This window comes from Haemaphysalis longicornis, unplaced genomic scaffold, assembly GCF_048455015.1.
Source record: "Haemaphysalis longicornis isolate Haplotype H1 unplaced genomic scaffold, Haemaphysalis longicornis Haplotype H1 scaffold_62, whole genome shotgun sequence".
In the NCBI taxonomy this organism is placed as follows: Eukaryota; Metazoa; Arthropoda; class Arachnida; order Ixodida; family Ixodidae; genus Haemaphysalis; species Haemaphysalis longicornis.
In genome coordinates, this window is record NW_027526410.1 from 117,681 (window position 1) to 129,590 (window position 11,910).

The following is an 11,910-nucleotide window of genomic DNA, read 5'->3' on the forward strand; positions in this document are numbered from 1 at the left end:
ATGAAGACGCTAAGACAGGTGGCCGAGCAACTCGGGCGGAGGAACACTGAACTGGAGGCGACGGTCGACAGAATCATCAGGGAAGTGGAAGAAATCAAGAAGACGACAGCGGCCATAATGCAGCGGATACAAACGCAGCCACAACAACAGCAAACACCACAACCGGCACAACAAGTAGAGATGGAACTGGAAGCAGAAACGAAGCCGAGGGCGGCGGCAGCGGGCCCTGCGCCCAAGAAAAGGGCAATCGAGAACCTAAAAGAGCGTAAACTCAGCGAGAGGATGGACAACCTCGAAGACAGGCTCGACCGGATGGAGAAGAGGCTCGACAACTTCGAAGAGTACGTTCGAACGACGTTCACCAAGTCGATAGACGACCGGTTCACCTCGCTCGAGAGAACGTGCCAGCAGCTGGCTACGACAGTGCAAAATCTGGTGACGCAGATGGCCAACCTCCAACAAGCATGGACGGGTCACCCACAGCAACCACAGCAGTAACGACGAGGTGCCTCCTGGTCTGGCACTGGAATTGCAACGGCTTCGCCGCAAAGAAGGCGGTACTACAGCAGCACCTACAACAAGTACCGAGAAAGCCAGACGTAATCATGCTGCAAGAGACCCGCACCGAAGAGGCCAGACTCCCGGGATACCGGATCCACGCCAGCCCGCCCAGCTCGCAAACTGCGGCCGGTAGGCCAGGCCGGGGGGTTTGCACTCTGGTCCGAAGGGGCATTACATACGTTGAGCATGAACTACTAAGCAAGAGCACGATAGAGCACACCATGGTAGAGGTAATCACGGGGAAGAAAAAGAAGAGGGAGAGCACATTCCTGACGAACGTCTACAGCAGCCCGTCGCACGGCAGACAGAAATTCAAGGCGCTGCTACACAAGGCGAGCAAAACGGCGGGGCCCGGTAATGGGTTGGTAATCTGCATCGACTTTAACGCGCAGAACCGGGCCTGGGGCTACTCCAGAACGCTGGCAAAGGGCAGAGACCTAATGCAAGACGCCACGGACTTGGGGCTCAGCCTGATCACCGACCCCGCGTTCCCCACGAGAACGGGCAACTCGGTCGCCCGGGACACCACGCCAGATCTCACGTTCGCCAGGGGCAGGAGCGGAGACACGGCGGAGTTCGGGTGGCGGAATACAGGACACGAACTGGGCAGCGACCACTTTATCGTGGAGGTCACCGTAACGCTTGGGGCCAACGAAGAGATCGGCAAAAGTCCGCTGAAACACCAGTTCACGGACTGGGACGCCTTCCGACGACTGCTGCCTGAAGATCAAGGCGAAATAACGGACATCGAGGAGTGGGCCAACGAGATCGTGCAGAAGACGAGGGAGGCCACCAGGGAAATCGAAACGGACGCGCGCGTCGACAGAGTGGACAGCCGCTTGGCCCACCTAATCGAGGCCAAGCAGTCGATCACGGTGAGATGGAAGACGCAGCGGATGAACAGAAAACTGCGCAAGAATATCGCGGAACTTAACCGCGTGATCGAGTCGCACAGCAGGGCCCTATGCGCGCAGCAGTGGAACGAAACCTGCAGCGCGGCGGATGGACAAATGCACTGTGGCAAGACGTGGAACTTGCTAAGACGCCTACTGGACGAGACCATGACCAAGTCTCACCAGCACGACAACCTGGCCAAGACACTCCACAGGGCGCTGGCCGAGCACGGAGAGGCCGAGGTGAAGAAGCGCCTCGACGACAAGTACCTGCCGGCCACCCCCGCGGAGACACACTCGGACTACCAGGGCGAGACCAACGAGCGGCTAGACAGGGACATAGAAGTGTGGGAGGTGACAGCGGCCCTACACGACCTGAACACCAAGTCCACCGCCGGACCCGACCGCGTGACAAACAGAGCACTGAAGAATCTGAACGAGAGAGCAATCGAGAACCTCACGGCGTACTACAACAGGTGCTGGCGAGCCGGGAAGCTGCCGAAGCAGTGGAAGGCGGCCAAGACGATCCTGATCCCCAAGCCAGGCAAACCACCGAACATCGAGAACCTCCGGCCAATCTCGCTCACGTCTTGCGTGGGCAAGGCGCTAGAGCACGTTCTAATGAACAGATGGCAAAGGTACCTGAAGGAAGCGGAGGTGTACCCGAACACCGTGATAGGGTTTCGGAACAAGCTCGGGACGCAGGATGCCATGATACAGCTGAAGAACGAGATCCTGGACGACGACGCTAACACGAGAGACAACCGGGCGATCCTGGGCCTGGACTTGCAAAGCGCCTTCGACAAAGTGAGGCACTCGGCGATCCTGGCCCAGGTGTCACGACTGAACATGGGGAAGAGAACGTACGAATATATCAGGGACTTCCTGACGGGGCGGACCACCGAGGTCAACGCCGGTGACCTGAAGCTCCCGGAGAAGAAGCTCGGCAGCGTCGGGACCCCCCAAGGCTCGGTCATCTCGCCGCTGCTCTTTAACCTAGTGATGATCGTGGTGGCCGAACGACTCTCGCGAGTGGCCGGGGTCCGACACACCATCTACGCCGACGATATAACGCTGTGGGTCCCGGGATGAAGCGACGGACAAATAGAGAGCACGCTGCAAGAAGCAGTGGATGCCATCGAGGAGCAACTGGACGGGTCCGGACTCGCATGCTCCCCGAGCAAGTCCGAACTGCTGGTGATCCCTCCGAAGAGAACGACCAGGAAAAAGAGAGGGGACGAAGAGACGCCGAAGGAACAGAAGATCAAGGTCAGAACGAGCGGCGGCCACACGATCCCAGAGGTCGAGAGGATCCGAGTGCTAGGCATGCTGATAGAGCGCAAGCGCGTGAACGGCGAGACGGTGAACCGCCTCGCGGCTAAAGTCACCGCGGCCACACGGCTCATCAGAAGGGTGTCAAACAGAAAGGCAGGCATGAAGGAGGAGAGCCTCACCCGACTGGTGCAGTCTTTCGCCATAAGCCACATCACGTACGTCGCAGCGTTCCACAACTGGAGGCAGTGCGAGCGAAACAAGATCAACGCGCTCATACGCAAAGCGTACAAGGCGGCACTCGGACTCCTCGACTGCACGAGCACCGAGAAGTTTCTGGCTCTGGGGGTGAACAACACCCTGGAGGAGATCGCGGAGGCGCAGAGGACCGCCCAGATCTCGAGGCTCTCGGAAACGAGAACGGGCAGACAGATACTGCTCGACCTGCGTCTGACACCGATGGAGGAGGGAGCCGAAAACGAACAGGTACCTGTGCCAGAAGCCACAGGCAGACACTTAAAGGTATGCCCGTTACCGAAGAACATGAACCCCGAGTTCAACAAGGAGCGAAGGATGGCGAAGGCCAAGTCGCTCGTGGACCTCCACACCAGAGACGAAGGGGCCATGTACGTGGACGCGGCGGAGTACCAGGAGAGCGAGAGGGCCTACGCCGCGGCGGTCGTCAGGGCGTCGACTGGCGAAACGATAACGGCAGCGAGCGTGAGAACCCAGAAGGCGCACTGGGCAGAGGAGGTGGCCATCGCCCTAGCCATCGCCGACCCTGGGTGCACGATGGTGCTGTGCGACGCAAGAACGGCGGTGCGTAACTACGCCAGAGGGAGAGTGTGCAGGGAGGCCGCACGAGTACTACGCACGGTCGACCTCGCCGGTGAGAGGAGGTGCGTGGCCATCAAGTGGTTCCCGGCACACGTGGGCATCGATGTGTCGGACCGGGGCAACACCAACCATAACGAGACGGCAAACGCGGTGGCGCGAGGACTAACCAACCGCGCCGCTGCGGCAGAAGCCGACCAGTCGTGATGGTGGAGGGAGACCAAGGACAGCATGACCACCTACACCGAGATCGTGAAGTGGTACAGACTGCGCAGACGAAAGGTACCGCCACCCCACCCGGGCTTGACTCGAGAGGAAGCGGTGATATACCGGCAACTGCAGACGGGGTCCCTCCCCACCCCGGTGCTGATGAGGCACGTGTGTCCGAGCGTGTACGAGAGTGACTTGTGCCGAGTGTGCCAGAAGGAGAGAGCCACAGCGGCTCACATCCTCTGGGACTGTGCCAAAAACCCGCGCGAAGCGCCGACAGAGACTATGATCCCGCCGCATCTCGAAGCCGCAGCGGGAAGCTACGACCAGGAACAACAGACCAAGGCCGTCCAGCAGATCTCGGCGGCCCTTGAAAGGCAACGACCAAGCGAAACCGACGAAAGGTTACCGCCCCAACAAAGGGGCAGGCGAAGCCAGCCGAAGGGAGTAGCGAGGCCGGAGCCTAAGTAGAGGGACAAGAAGTCGAGAAGACGTCACGGCCGCGTCGCGGAAAGACCCCCGCGCGAGGGGATCTAACCGAGCTGCAGGCACTTTACTAAAGTTGCTCTCTCTCTCTTAAACGGTACTTAGTTATTCCCCTTTGTATGAAGCGCCTGTGCAGTAGCCAGCGCGAGTTTCGTCTGGACTGTAAATGACGAAGAGCTCGTAAAAGTCAAGCAAGCGTAGAATGACTTGGCATCCACCACTCTCCGCGAAGAAGACCACGACCTCTTCGAATGTGTAGGATAACGACTACTAAGACCGAACTATGCAAATAAAGAATCATATTGTAACATCAGTCTCAGGCAATGCTCACCTACAACCGATTCTACATTCAAGTGTTGACCGTGAGGGCGAGCTTCGTGTTATCTACTATAGGGACACTGAAGTGAATTTGTCAAGTTTCCGTTTTTGCTTGCACTGCGTAGACTGGCTTAAATTAGCCCACTTTTCATCGTTTATCCGGTTGACAAGTCGGTAATTATTTTACAAAGCGCGAAAGAAAAAAAAACTATTATGCGCGGTTTGCGGCGGCCGCACCAACTAAAGGCTGTTACGACGGGAGGATACGCACCGCGATCGGACGATGTCTAAGGTTAGCATTCAAACAAGTTTCGGTGTCCGTTCTGTAGAACAGCATGCTTGACATCCGACGGCATTGTTGGATGGGCATTCTCGATATCTCAGAAATCGTCGTACCGCGCTTCTTCCATGATGTAGGCTGTAAAATGCATTAGATAAGCCTCCCAGGACGGCTTCGAGTCGTAGAAATCACTAGCCGAAGACTCACGGAGTGGATGAACGCCTTCCGCGTCCCCGCAGACGCTCAAATGCAATGCGCTTTTCCCCATATTTGGAGCTTGCCTCACTCATTCCCGTATTGTAAAAAGCGTGTTCGCACCAGGCCGTTGATTCTGGCCTGTGCCTCCTGCCCGCAAGCCGTCGGTGCTTATGAGAACAGCCCGCCAACGAGAACTCGCTAGGGCGTCAGTGTCAGCCTGCTCGCTTTCTGTGAACTAGTTCGTGGAGCAGTCAGTGAACGTTACGGCCCAAAAAAAGTTGAACTCAGAAATGAAAACATAGGCCGAAAACGAAAAAGTCTACTTAAAAAAAAAGAATGTACCCTCGGGGATCGAACTCGTAAATTGCAAACACTTGCAACAAACATTCCTAGCGCTCCATACCACTCTGCCACGGAGCGAGCTCTTCTGACCTCGCAAATATTAGGCATATAGCGTATAACCAGTTTACATTTTTATTTACATTTCGCATCTCAAGCAGCTTAGGTAACTATTTGTTATACTGCGGTCGTGCAGTTAGCGTTCCCCAAGTTTCCACAATATCTCACGTCTAGAAGGAAAAGCGTGCGCAGATGAGTAGTCGTGCTGCTGACCGCTGTGCTTGTTCGCCCAGCGCAAAAAAAGTACCTCCTGCACCCTAGTTTTGCGCTGTACGGTGAAAGTATAAGTTGATTTTATTGCATTAGTACCTATATTGACTTCGCTGACTCTTCCCCCACCTTCAAGTGGCCTTAGATTTTGCTACTGGCGTACCAGTCAGCGAAGCGTCGGTTGTGCGCTTGACAGCGCGTTTGGGAAGCGACCTTGATTTGGAGCTCGATACAGTGTACAAACTAACAAAGTAAAGAAAGGCACATTCTTTCATTCACAAATGTGTCCTGGCTTCGTTTCAACTGAGCGAACGAATCGCACCGACCCGTCGGTGGCCGGCGGACAAAACGCTGGGCTGACTGACTCTGGTCGAAGGTCAGCGAGCCGTGCAGTAGCGCAGCCAATTGCCAGTACCTCTCCTCCTGACGTCACACGAAAATGCCACAAAAAATGGGCGAGGGTGCAGAGAGGGGGGCAGGATTTTCGAATTGATTTTTATAATAAATAAATTCGCGGAAATTCGCCCAGAGTGGTCCTAATCCCGCAATGTTTACAAATCACTTCAGTGTCCCTTTAAATGTGTAAAACTGTATATGGCCATGTTGGGACATATTTCCAGAACAATTGGCTCAATATGAATGTTTATAAGGAATCTCTACAGTTGTTCTTAACAGCCATCTTCGAAGGAAATGCAAATTTCTTGAGAAATCGTCGTTTATCGGGTTCAGTAAAATTCTGTAATATCCTTTGTAGAGTACCCACAAAGCCAGGATGCTGCACTTCCACAACAATACTGATTTAGCAGGAGCTTTACCTTTAATCGGTATAACAGCGTGAATAGATATAAAATGCCAAACAGTATTTAGTAATACGGAAAACTAAGAATTTTTAAAATAGCGAAAATGAGGAACCATGTAAGGCCCCGCATTTCTACTATAATGTATATTTTATTCAACTTTCACCTTTTTTATAGTAGCGCAAATGAAAATGATTGGCCGAACCAATTTTGGAATAAAATATAAAAACTGCAACAGCATCGCGAAAATGACAACTTGTGGGACATCCTGCATTTACACAAAAATGTGGATTTCGCGGAAGTTCCACCCTTATTTGTTACCATAGGCTAAATTCAGATAACAGGGATGAGAGAAGTTAGAAAAACAAAATAATGGCGGAAAATAACTCGCACTCTATGCAAGCGATATAATATTGCTGCGCATTACAAGACAACTTCTTCAAATTCTGCTGATTTTTTGTGTATATGTTTGCTGACTGGTAATTAAATTGCCTGTTGAAGACACAAAGTAGCGCTGCTTTAGTGAGTATTTCGAACTCTGATGTCTGCTTTTTCATGGCGGTTTGACTATATACAGCGCTCGAGACAGTGACAGGGCCATTGAATATGAAGTGGAACAGTGTGCTTGTTCGATTCGGGGAATATGCCATCATTAGTCCAGCAGTTTTATGGGATAATGAAAGGGCTATGTTCAACTGATGGAGTGGTCATGCCGTCATAAAGAATGACATGTTTAGTTTAGCTAGCGCAGATACAAGTCGTGGAAGTCTAGGTTTGAAAGTATATTTACATCTACGTCAAAAGTTACGGCACCTACGCCTACGATGGTGCAGCTCAAAATGTAGTTTCGCTTGCCTCTTTTACGTAAGTAAAAGAAGCTTTTTAATGCTAAAGCTCTGTCCGCAACTCATCACCGTTATGTTATTTTGACTGGGAAAATCAAATTAAAATTTTGTGCATTACACGTTGAAGCTTGCGTACGCAGACTGCCTTTTTTTCCGACTCCAAGGAATTTGTATCGTTTCATTACGGGTATATTGGCGAGGTGGATGTACACCACGTGAGTTGTTTTATTCAGCCAGTGTTAATTTTTCGTTGCCACCCCTCATGCACCTTGTTCTCTTGCTTTCCCCATCCTACTATTCGCCCTTTACCGTAGCTCTTCGTTTACTTTTCAGCCTGCGAATCTGATTCTCTCTCATTCGTGCCTGTTTTAGCGTCTGGATGCTGGCGTTGCCAATTTTTGCACTTCCTGGGCCTTTCTTGGGCTCATTTATACCCGCTGGTGTGTCACCAGAAGCGCCAGTTCTTGTGGGAAAATTATGGGGTGGGTCTGGGTAATTTAGAGTGGAGGTGATGGGAACTTCGTCGATGACCTGGCAGTTAGTAGCAACATCCGTGTGTCACCAAAGCAAGCAGACGAGGAGTCGGTCTCTGAGACATTACCCCTGCAGGTGTATCGTAAACTCACAAAGTTTTCATCTGTCAACGACCCGGTAGCAACCGGACCAAAAGTAACATTTGTAAGGATTTGAAATTATAGTTCAACTGACATACCGAAATCGAGACTCAGTGAATGGCAGGCGGAACAATGTTTTTGATGTTTACGAACTTGAAGACAAACAGCGAGAAAGACATAACACTTTAATTGAGCTGTAAAGGTACCAGTGAATCGCCAGTTCATGAAGCCGCTATCGCCTTGGACAGGGCAGAAATTTTTTTAAAGCGGTACTTATAATTCCAACTATTTGAAGTGCATGTGCATTAGAAAGCGTGATGTTTGTCTCGGGAATAAAAACAACAAAGCTTTTTTTGTTATTGCAATACACAGGACTTTAAGGAAGCGTGAATTTATAGTTAAAAAACTTAGTGGTCTCTAAAGATTTCTATTGGCACCCGAACTTGACGCGATCCAAAAAACCGTCTTCGCTTGAATTCCTGGCCTGAGTGTTTGGTAGCTTCAAAACATCGACAAAAGAAATGATGCATTGAAGGCCAAGCACTACAATTCTCTTCAGCGCGAAGGATCTGGCACACATTGTGGCCTATCGATGTGCTCTTGCGGAACTGGCGGGAATTTCAAAACTGCTTCCTGGTTTTAATGTGTTATTATTCGTCTTAGCTGGATTGCAAGCACGTAGCAGGTTTTGTGCGTATACTCGCAGAATATGCTTAATATATTGTTTCAACTGAGCGAGTTACAGGGCGGTGACTTCGAGGACTACTTCCACAGTGCCGAAAGGCATATCGATATTTAATTGACCACATTACCAAGCAGCTGAAGGACAAGAAGCGACGGAAATGAACATGCTTTGTGATACTGCATTTAACGTTAGGTTCCGTCTGAATAAGGACGCCAGGCACTATGAGATGGTGTGGAGAGGATTACAGTGATGGGCGCGACAGACGAGTGAACGGTGACCAGTGATGAGATAAGCAGGTATAATTTTAAAATGAAGTATTGGAGAGAGTTTGTCAGTATAACCTTCCCAATTTAAAATTCAGCTATTTAAAATCGTGGTCCCTACAAAAGCGCGTTACAGCGTCGCTTGAATCTAATGTTTTGAACTTTTTGTCTACTCGCATGTGAACATTCATGTTAATGTTATCTTGCAAGCCCTTTTTACCCAAATATCGAATTAACCGCGCTTTACCATTAGCAAACTTGCACACATAGTTCTCAAAGTGAATGCTGTGAGACTTGTTAACGTCACAGCGGGTGAATCCTGTGACGTTAACAGTAGGAAATGTGTGTCGACACTCGAATTACCTTTATAACTTTATTTAGCGTGATGCCGGCGTACCAAACGAATCCAAAATATATTCGTTGAAAGGTCTTACTTGTACAACTAGCAATACCGAAATATCGGCTATAAAAAGGCAATGCGAATATATGAGTTTACCGTCAATCTCCTTTCAACATATTATACAGAACAACAGTGTCAATTTCAGAGCTAATAATGTGTAAAAAGTTATCGTAACTGCACAAAATCTATCGTGAAAAATTATGCTTTGGAAAGCTAAGCCTAATGGGACTTTGTTCAGCCTGTTGCTTTAGGAGAAGACAAAAATTTCCTGTTGACATTTTGTTTCACTTAATTCGCTGGTGGCATTTCCTTTAGGTTAAAAATTTAGGGGTTAATGACAGGTCGCGCGGAGCGATTCCCAACAGGCATTCAAAAGACATTTGTTATGTTTATTGTAAGAATTTTTTTGTGGCATTTCTCCAGGACGGCACTTCCAGTACAACTTTGTGTAAATATTCTTCACCATATAAGTCACTGCTCACCCACTGAGGCGGTTCATTAAAATCATCACAAGTGTCGGGCCGCAATGGCGATGATAACGAAGGTGCTCTGGTCTCTTACTTTGCTTTTCAATGTGGGTTTTCCCGAAGAAAACAACCAAGAAGATTGTAACCACACAATTTCTGTGCCCATGTCACCAAATGGCTCTGCATTAAACCCGGAAGGAAACGAAACAGCGCTCTCTCCAGTGGGCTTGGCGCCTCCTTCCCCTTCAAACAACACTGAAAATTGCACAGATCCGGATAATACGACTACGTCGACAGAATTAAAAACCACCTCGAATGAAGCAGAAGAAGCAACGACTGTCAATTTGTCGTATCCAACAGCAAGCAGCAGCGAAGATTGCACATATACTACCTCACCCTCTCCATTACCAACCGAAGCAGAGTCAACCTCAGAGGTTAGTGAAGCAACATCTACAAACCAGCCAACCACAACAGGGGAAGGAGCTCAGTTCTGCAAACCGAGCACAAAAATGGATGGATTTTCGGTGAGTAAGGCTACATTGAAAACTTTATCGCTGCAAAGTGCATGCGTTGGTATCTGTTTATTTTTGCTTGGTACTAGTCAGGGGTAATCTAGCCTAGCTTGTCTCCCAAGATCAAGGAGCGCGGGTATCTTTGCTTTTTTCCTGATACTGCATCGGGAAGCTTGATAGAAGAAAGGTAAAACATTTCAGTACGCTTTGCAGACGGTTCTTGTCTCATCCACAGTGTTTCGAAGTAATCCGATGTGTCAAGAAACAAGACCAGAGGAAGAAAATGCGTGGAAGGCAAATGCCGCGGCATTCCATTCGACGACGTTTGTCTGTGCGTGTCACTCAATTGCATGCTTTTGTGACTCTCGTGCAATGGATCGTTGCGGAGAACAGTTTCGCTCAAGAAGTTAAGAACCGTGCTTGTGTTTTCGCTGGGTTGATATGCAATGTACACTTCCCTAAAAACACGACTGGGTAAAATATTGCCCAAGAAAAATGCGCCTCGTAAAATCAGGGTACGCGTACTAGTTGGGATTTTTTTAGAGTTATTTGTAACTGTTCTTCACGGTATAAGACAGCAGTTCATGTGAACCCTGCCTATTTTCATAAACTTAGGAACAAATTTAAGAGTACATTGGGTGGTTTCCAGTCAGCAGTGGGACGACAACTGCAGGCGTCGCAATTTAAGAAGGGCTTACACCACCGGTCTGTATGCATATTCTGCAAGTATAATGTACAAACGAGCCAAACAGTTTTCTTGTAAGAAAAGCGCGTGAATGATAGTGAAGGAACGAGAGGTAAAAGCATTGGCAACGTGTGCTCGTTGTTCTTCTAAACACTAGGCTGTACGAAAATAGAACTAAAAATAGTCATTCGCAGACAATCACCATATGTTCCCTCCCCCACTTAGGAAGCTGTGTGTCATATGACTAGTGTTTTATTTTCCTAGATAGATACTCCATAATCAAACAATTATCAGGTGTTCAGATGATTTTCATTTAGCACTAAGATATAAAAAGTTACTTTCCAGTCCTAAACGCTCGTGCTTCCCTTTATAACTCTGACTTTTATTGGCGAATGTTACGGCAATTCTCATCGGGAACTCTTTTTTAAATCGCATTGTGTAGCTAGCGGAATTTCCTTTCGTTTCAAAGCAAGGTTCCACTTCTTCGGCCATTTCATATTGCTAGTCAACTTACTCAAGGTAGGTGTGCAGTCTGGGAATTCCCTGGCCAGTAATACTGTAAGCGGAAACAAATTTGGGTTTCACCTGCCCTAAACGTCGTGCTCTTGTAATTTTAGGAAAGCAACTGTTCGTCCAACGTTTTGTTATGCTGTGAAGGATAAAGAACCTGCCAATTTTCTTCTTCTCTGGGAAATGCACAAACAAAAGCATTATTGAAAAAAGGGATGAAGATTGACCTTCGAAATATTCATGGTTACTTGAAGATTTCAGTGGGCCAATGTTTTACGACAGACACTTATGCTTTATAACATTTATCTTTTTATGAGCATTAATTTACATAAGGCACTTAATATCTTCGTGGTAAACTACACTGCTAAATGGTCAGCATAGCTTTTCTAAGACACTCACACCTATTTATTTTACAAGCTGCGATAGCATTTTTCAAGCGATTTGTTGCAAACACCAATCAGTGATGATCAC

The 11,910-nt window shown here is 48.9% G+C and overlaps 1 pseudogene; it reads left to right on the forward strand.

The window, feature by feature from the left end:
• The first annotated feature begins 1,825 nt into the window (after positions 1–1,825).
• On the forward strand, positions 1,826–4,241 carry LOC144144104 (uncharacterized; annotated as a pseudogene).
• Positions 4,242–11,910: the final 7,669 nt, after the last annotated feature.